The sequence below is a fragment of the Pelmatolapia mariae genome, linkage group LG6, assembly GCF_036321145.2.
Source record: "Pelmatolapia mariae isolate MD_Pm_ZW linkage group LG6, Pm_UMD_F_2, whole genome shotgun sequence".
Taxonomy (NCBI): domain Eukaryota; kingdom Metazoa; phylum Chordata; class Actinopteri; order Cichliformes; family Cichlidae; genus Pelmatolapia; species Pelmatolapia mariae.
Genome location: NC_086232.1, coordinates 8459443 through 8468716, shown reverse-complemented (window position 1 = coordinate 8468716; position 9274 = coordinate 8459443).

Sequence of the window (9274 nt, the reverse complement as noted above, 5' to 3'; positions counted from 1 at the left end):
AGCAGTTTTCAGATCTTGCCACAGATTCTCGATTGGATTTAGATCTGGACTTTGACTGGGCCATTCTAACGCATGGATATGTTTTGTTTTAAACCATTCCATTGTTGCCCTGGCTTTATGTTTAGGGTCGTTGTCCTGCTGGAAGGTGAACCTCCGCCCCAGTCTCAAGTCTTTTGCAGACTCCCAGAGGTTTTCTTCCAAGATTGCTCTGTATTTGGCTCCATCCATCTTCCCATCAACTCTGACCAGCTTCCCTGTCCCTGCTGAAGAGAAGCACCCCCAGAGCATGATGCTGCCACCACCATATTTGACAGTGGGGATGGTGTGTTCAGTGTGATGTGCAGTGTTAGTTTTCCGCCACACATAGCGTTTTGCATTTTGGCCAAAAAGTTCCATTTTGGTCTCATCTGACCAGAGCACCTTCTTCCACATGTTGCTGTGTCCCCCACATGGCTTGTGGCAAACTGCAAACGGGACTTCTTATGGTTTTCTGTTAACAATGGCTTTCTTCTTGCCACTCCTCCATAAAGGCCAACTTTGTGCAGTGCACGACTAATAGTTGTCCTATGGACAGATTCCCCCACCTGAGCTGTAGATCTCTGCAGCTCGTCCAGAGTCACCATGGGCCTCTTGGCTGCATTTCTGATCAGCGCTCTCCTTGTTCGGCCTGTGAGTTTAGGTGGACGGCCTTGTCTTGGTATGTTTACAGTTGTGCCATACTCCTTCCATTTCTGAATGATCGCTTGAACAGTGCTCCATGGATGTTCAAGGCTTGGGAAATCTTTTTGTAGCCTAAGCCTGCTTTAAATGTCTCAATAACTTTATCCCTGACCTGTCTGGTGTCTAAATCCAATCGAGAATCTGTGGCAAGATCTGAAAACTGCTGTTCACAAACGCTGTCCATCTAATCTGACTGAGCTGGAGCTGTTTTGCAAAGAAGAATGGGCAAGGATTTCAGTCTCTAGATGTGCAAAGCTGGTAGAGACATACCCTAAAAGACTGGCAGCTGTAATTGCAGCAAAAGGTGGTTCTACAAAGTATTGACTCAGGGGGCTGAATAATTACGCACACCCCACTTTGCAGTTATTTATTTGTAAAAAATGTTTGGAATCATGTATGATTTTCGTTCCACTTCTCACGTGTACACCACTTTGTATTGGTCTTTCACGTGGAATTCCAATAACATTGATTCATGTTTGTGGCTGTAATGTGACAAAATGTGGAAAAGTTCAAGGGGGCCGAATACTTTTGCAAGCCACTGTAAGTCACAGCTGATGATTCTAATGTTAGAGAGCTCTTGCAACTGGCGTCTGAGCTGTGCAGAGGTCGCTCTTAAGACAGGTACTTATGTAGGTTAGCATAAGGTTGAGTCCAACAGAAGCAAGGCACCCTAAATGTGCACAGCATGCAGCAGGGGTGGCCAAAATAATATAGGAAACAGCACATGTAGGGAGAGAACACTCACTAAAAGTTCTGACTACACATAGTGTGGTGGCTTATGTGAACTTGCAGGCGTTCACTATGACATCATTAGCACAACAGAGACTGAGTAAAGTTTTAGATGCTCGAAATCTGACATTTACACATGAAGGAATCAATATGGCAGATTTAATGGGATTAGGAGGACCTAATTACTGGACTAAGAAAGTAGAACTTGAAGGGAAAGTCAGGGAAGATTTAAAAGCAGGACCTGTTGGGATTGGGGATTTAGAGATTTTTATTGCTATCATATAATCTGCCTTATGATGACTGCATTAATAACATGTTGTACAGTATTATTTTAATAGTATTGAATATGTTTGTCATAACAGTGATGTCTCTATTTACAGGTTGAGTTCATTTCAGACACAATGCATAACTGTGCTTGTTTAGAGTTGATGTTCCGTCCAAAAGGGTTTTAAGCTTCACTGGTGAGAGTGTCCAGGTGATACATGTTGAGGGAAGATGAGAACATAGCAGGTTAATTGCATGCACGCTTACAAACACACATGATTTAAATATAGGCGAGGCCGAAGGCCTGGACTTGATGTAGCTTTGAAAATTTACAGCTCCTAACTTGCAGGAATGGCGTGGAGTGTAATGAATGAATGGAAAACATGATTACAGACACAAACATGATATGGATTTATTTTACAGGGTAAAGGTGGACCACATGTTGCTTTGTTTCTGCTTAGCAACTGCTGAGGTAAAAGGTGTTAAAGATAAATATGCAATAAGTGAACAGGAAACATGTGAGGGTGAGCCGGGTGAAACAAAATGTTGTAGATAATGGAAACTTGTCTAAACTGGCATTAACAGTAACTTTTGCATGTTATGTATATGCTTGAAGCCAAAAGAGGCGTAAATCCTGATAGAAGATTTTGAAGTGTGCTTTCTAGCGGAGATTTAGGCTGACAGGGGGATGGTGTGTATTTTACTCGGGTTGTGTTTAAGAAAACTAAAAGCGTTGCTCACACACATAAAGAGTATTGAGATTAAGTAAAGTTAATATAATGGATAGAGCCCAGAACATGATATTGTGAACCGACTTTGAATAATGACAGGAACCTTAGATGAACACAGTAGGTTAGTAAGGTGTAGCAGAGAGAGGCTGTTTGTTTTTTATCCCTTACAGGAGAAGATTTCCACTAGAGAGGGACCCAGAAAAGGAGCAGAGACCACTTAAGCATGAAGTGTTTTCAAGTGGGAGCTGGTGTTTTATTACTGGACCACCTAGAGGACATGAGGTGGTTGTCTGATTTGCTGACTCAGAGGACGGCTAGAGAGGGTCAGAGCGAAGGAAGTGGACCTGGGAATGGTGGTTTCGGGGCCCATGATGCCATTAATGGATGTAGAGGTGACAGAGTGGGTCGAGGAGTGACACAAGGAAATGGTGTGGTGATGTCTCTGGGAGAGACATCAAGAGAGGGAATTGTAGAATTAAAGAAATTAGTTTACTGCTGAACTGTATATAACCATCATCCTTATCATTACATTAATTATGATTTCATGAAAGCATTTATTGAAGCTGTCGGCATGATGTTATAATTTGTATTACAGGGGTTATCATAATCAAATATTAACATGTTTATGACAGGTGCAGTTATAACCACTTTAAATCGTTGAGGTAAATCTATCATCTTAAAAGCTTATAGTTACAGGTGACACAAGGAGGACAACTCCATGGGGACCTCAAAGGCCTGAGATCATCACCATATTTGGATGGATGCCAGAAAGGGGGACTTCTGTGTCTGCAGTTATCTCTTAAAATACATGAATGTTCTGTACATGCAAATTATGTGACTGTAAACGCAAGAGGGGGCGTTACAATACCCTGATGTTATAAAAGCCATCTAGAGTGTATTTTGGGTAGAGATGTACAACTGATGTTTTGCAGTTTACACCTCTCCATGCTGCGTGCATTCATTAAAATCAATTGTTTGACCGACCTCTTCTGGACTATCATTGTTTTACTCTCGTCCTCAATTTCGAACCCGTAACACATGGTCCTAAAGTACTCTTTTTATTACATTTATGGCTCTTTTAATGGGACATTAACTGGAGGGACAACTGTGCCACTGTCCATGAAAGAGCTGAGGAGAGCCCCAGATGAGGGGTCACCCCGCAGCCGTGGAGCAAAACCCAGAGGGGGTTGCAGTGACATGCCCGTGAGCTCCGCTGGTAGCCAGCTGTGCCAGAGTGGACCGAGCCCCAGGCCCGGAGGCCGAGTGCACCCCGCTCCCTGATGGGGCCCGACCGAACCACAGGCGGCAGGCCCCAACAGGCAGCCACCAGGAGTGAGCCGGTGCATACCTGAGCGCCTATCCCCGGACACCAAGAACCACCAACGCACCGATGTCTGAGGGCGCCAGCCACTGGCAGGGGGAGTGGTCGGGGGGAGATTGGAGGGCCTGAGAGGTGGTGTCTAATACCCGACCTGATATATAGACACAGACAAACAGGCACACACAGATACGAACATCCATTCCCACCCTCATGCTCTCATATGCAATTACTTAACACTCACCCAACGTGGAGACAGACATAAATAGACACTGTACACACAATCACACTCCCCAAGCGTACTCTATACCCCAGGTCTAGGTACCCTTGCCCCTAAAGGGGGAAACTGCACCCAGACCCAGGAGGTGTTACCCTTTTCTCTAGGGTGGAGACAAGCAGACCGCCCCGACTCTTCAGTAGCAAGGAGGCCCCACATTCCAGACCCCAATCGGATGTTATTAAAGGGTACATTTTATATAATATATAATCAATTATTAACTCAGAAACACTCCAAAACAGGAAGGCACTAATCACTACTGTAGTAGTCAAACCACTACTGAAGAGCAGTGGTTAGACCCAAAATAGGCCTAATGGAGTATTTTGGTAGTTTAGTCAAATTGAGTTCTAGCACACACTTAAAACATCCACTGCTGACCAAAATCAAGCACAATAAACAGAAATAAAATGGAAAACATAGGAGAACAGGACAGGATTTTAAAAGGAAGTAAAATAATAAATACATAAAACAGATAAAAGTAGTTGGACCGCTTTCTGATTTAAAAGCTAAAGAATAAAAAAATAAAAATGTAGTCTATGGAATTAACAATTTCTTACACAAGTAACTTCTAGGATAAATTACACCCAAACACACTTTTATAACAAGAGACACACTGACACATAGAGACACTTCAGCAGAACCACAAAGAAGGACACAAACACAGACACAGAGACATGTTCTCATACGGGGACGTTACATGTTGGCTTTTCTGTGTAATGAGGTAAAAACTTCCATTTCACAGATAAAGTTTTGTTTCTAAACTTTTCAGGTTCGAGTGATTAAAAGTAGCTGAAAATGCATCCCAGACAAGAGCTCAGGCCTCAGCAGCTTCAAAGTCAAACGTTAAATGACTCGTTCATTTTACAGAGCAGCTTGAAGTGGCTGTAGTGTCACTATCACTTAGTCAATGGCAGCCATGACTTTACAATTTGTTCTTTATGTAGACAAAGAAAAAAGAAAAGAGGTGAAGTGAGACTGATAGTCTGGGTTTTGTCAGCATGAAAACAAAAAGAGGAACAAACAGTTCACACTGATAAACGTCAGCCATGTTCATCCTGAGAAAATCCACTTAAACACAACAAATACATTCTGTGAATCTAAGACGACAGATGATTTATAATAATTAGACTAAATTATTGGGTCTTTCACCCAAACATCATTAGTGTCCAGATTTATGGCACTGGAATAAAACGCAGATAAAATGATTAGACTGCAAAACTCTGAACTGCTGAGTGTTAACAGTGCAAAGAAAAACATTCAAGAATGGAGACAGAAGGCTGGAGCTGCAGAGCTGTAAGGACAGACGATGTTTCACACAGCATCATTTTACAGATGGAAGAAAAATACATTCACCTGAAAACAAATCAGTGTCTGAATTATATTTTCTGTCACATTTGGTTACTCAAAGTAGAATTACTCACAGCAGACCAACCTGTCACAGTGAGGAGAACAAATCCACTGACTGCTGTTATTACACTCATAGCTGCTCCTCTCATTGCTCTGTGTGAGCCGTTAAAATGCAAGTAGATAACTGACAGTCCTTTCTGTAAAGCAGAAGTCCACTCATCCCAGTCTTTAACATACAGAAGTGTTAAAAAATGACACCCTCTCATCTTCCTCCTTATTTGCATACATGGTTAAGCAGATGCAAGTGGATAAAACTTCAAGACAGCAAACCTGCAGTTTTACCAGCAGTGACAGCGTGTCTGATATTCTTTACAACGTCTTAGTCATCCAGGAGATGCTCTCTGTGGCAGGAAGCCTTTTTCAATCTGTGAACAAATGTTTTTGATGTGATACAAGTGTGTGAGATGGACTCACAACACTTTACAGAATTAGAGCTGAGCTCAAAATGAGGTCAGAGTTAAAAGATGAGTGTGGTCTGAACCACGAGTGCTGAGAAAAGCACACATGAACTGTGAAAGCTAATTCCTGGTTATCTTCTTTGCATATTCATTACAGTTTAAATGTGTGTGTAGGTGCCCGTATGATCAGCTGACTAAGCACAGTGTACATAATAACCTTGATAGCATAGTGTAGAGAATAGAGCTCTCCTCGTCTCTTGATGTTGGCAGAAGAAGCATGACGAGACAGGTTCAACTTTTTATTGCAGACAAATTAAACAAATGCACATTTGCAGATTAACAAGTTCCACATGAATATTGAAAACACAAACTGGTTAATAACACGGCAGCTTCAGAAAAGACATCAGAGGGTTGCTCTGTGTGTGTTACATACTACACATATTACACTTGTTGTTGGCAGAGTTGGTTTATTGTGCTGCTTTTCAGTGTTTCTGCAGCATCTTGCACAACAACAGTTGTTACAGCACAATTCATCAGAAACTCTGTTTTCACTTTAAATAAAGATCAAGTTTGAATCAAAACATCATCAAAATGAACAGCTGTGGTACAAGTGTTACACCTGTTACAAGTGGTAACAGGTGTAACACTGACAATCTGATCATTGCATTTATGGACTGAAAACATTCAATAATGATGTGAGTACTGTCACATCAGCTGTTTGTCTTTAAGAGAGAAAAGTCAGAGGAAAGAATGAAACCCATTTCATTTGACTTCACTTGTCTGTCATTTGTCTTTTAGAAGAGACGAGGAAATGGAAACAAAAGCTTGTGTACATTTCTCTTTGGAGGCATTTTTGAAACTGTTTGAAAGAACAAAAGTGTTTAACGAACCCATTTTCAGATCAGTGGAGCCGAGCAGATAAACACTTTTATGTTCTGTGTCAGAAAAACTGAAATATCCCCACATTGATCTGACATGTGACACAAAACAGAGATTAACACTGTCTGTCAACAGAGGCGGCAAAATACTGACATTTTTTACTTATGACAAAGTACACATACTTCGACTTAAGAAGCATAAAAAAACACTTAATATAATATTAATATCTGAAGTACTGTGAAGTACTGATTCAACATCTTTATTTAAGTAAAAGTGAAAGTACTATCGGTTCTGAAATGTACTCAAAGTTTCTACCAGATATTTTTGTGCAAAGTTTACAGACATATTTGTGCACCCACACAAATATATACACATCCCTAGTGTTAAAATAGTGGGTGAGAACACTGGATCAAAGTGCTACCTCCTCCCTTTCTTTGCAAAACCCATACTTTTGTACCGCTTTTTAAACTGAGTCATGCTGGGACGTTGCTCCAGTTCTTCACTTAGTCTTTTCCACAGCTTCACTCCACACACAGAGATGCAAAAACCTTTTAGTGTTGTATGGATACAGGGATGTTTTAAATTTAGTTCCTCCCTCAAAGTGTCCCCTTCCCTTTAAAAAAATAGAATATTGTCAGGAAGTAGTTTGTTTATTGCTTTATTTATTTTACCCAGTGAGAAAATGAAACGGATTAGGGAATTTGAGTATTTTTGACTTTAAGAATCATGGATTTGCATGATCTCTTTAACCAGTATTATGGATTATCCTTATGGCTCTTTTTTGCAATATGAATATTGATGATAGCAAACATTTACAGTATTGCCCCCAACCTTTGCACAGCAACGCAAATGTGGTTAAATCAGTGAACAACAGAGAGTGTGGAGCGATTTGTGGTCCAGAATTATGGTTGAAATCATATAACTGTCATCAGATTAAATCAAATTCATATTTGCTACCCTTGATGTAATCTAATCATAAACAGCAAAGCTGCTCTGTTTCAGCCCAGCGCTGCTAGATAACCTTTTTATCCTGCACTAAACTGCAAAGCACTTCATGCAACATTTGAACAACACAAAGTTTCATATATCTCACTCTGATTTGCACTTTATAAAGAAAAAAACAGCTTCACATCATATTTATCAAATAGAAGTGAGCAGTCCTCACCTTTAATTCTAATCTCTCCTCTCAATCTCTTGTCCTCCATCTCAGTGAAGTTTTCTCATTCCTATCTGAGTATAGCACTAAATAAAACAATCATCATAAGTCATATGTTTTTGCTGCTTTCATCTCTTTTTATATGATAAGACCTGGTGATGGATAAAGCAACATGATTGTGTGTGTTATTGTTTAATTTTTCACTCCATTTAGGCTCAAATTGGTTTGATGGTTGAAGGCTGACGGAAATAAAAACTTCCCACAGATGTGTTAAACCTAACATAACGAGTCTGTTTTAAAAATTCAAGGAATCAAACGTACAGAAACTTGTGATAAAATTTAGTGAGTAAAAGTAAAAGGTGAAAAAGAATACTCAAGTAAAGTACAGATGTGTGAAAGTTTTAACTAAGGACAGTCGCAAAGTATTCCCACTTCTGGATGTGCACAAACCCAACACAGCCAGAGCTCGTCCACATAGGAACAGATGTTTTTCATACACATAAAAGAAACATTTAAGGTGATCAAGCAGCTTTCAGATGTTGCCAAAAATAGAAGTGAGATAAAATACCTTCACTTTCAGCAATCAGCCCCCACAACAGTCATCTGTAAGGTGGAGTCATGACTTCCTTTACTGATGAACAAATGAGTAAGTGAAATGAAAACTGTACTTTCCTTGACAGTCAGCTGTAAGGTGGCATTATGACGTCCTCTGCTGTTCTGGGCCTCACAGTAAAAACACCCAGTGAGTTCAGGTCTGATGTTGGTGATGATGAAATTCTGTGCTCAGGTTTTAGAGTTATCATTCTTCTTGGTTGGGTTTTTACATACGCCATATTTTAAATGTACAAGACTTTATAGAAACCCACAGTGGGCAGTGGAGCCTCAGTTCCATTACCCACCAAAGCAAATAGTGTTCATTTTTTTTCAAATCTTAACAGCCATTGTTACGACCCCCTCTGCTAGGCGACAGGAGGGGAGTAACATACACAAGGCCCCACACGCAAACTGAGTAAAATAACAGGTTTTATTACAAACTTTAAACGGAAAACCGACAGGGCTGTTCAACAGACCACTGGGCAAACAATTATTACATAAAGACAAAAAACAGTCAAAGCTAATGGTTAACTAAGGCAAGCCAGCATCACAAAACTCAAATGAAACTAAGTTCAGCTGTGTACTAAGTTTAACAGACAACGTGCAACACAATGAACAGGTTAGGCAAACAAAGTTCAAACACGAGGCAGACGCTGCATATTCACTTCTGAGCAGCAGTCCCCGTAGTGTGAGGGATCTTCAGCCTTTTATAACCACAGGTGCACACAATCAGCCAGTCATTTCCTCTTGGAGTGTCATGGGATCTCCAGGCAGCCAATCGTCCGCGTGGTCTGGCACACT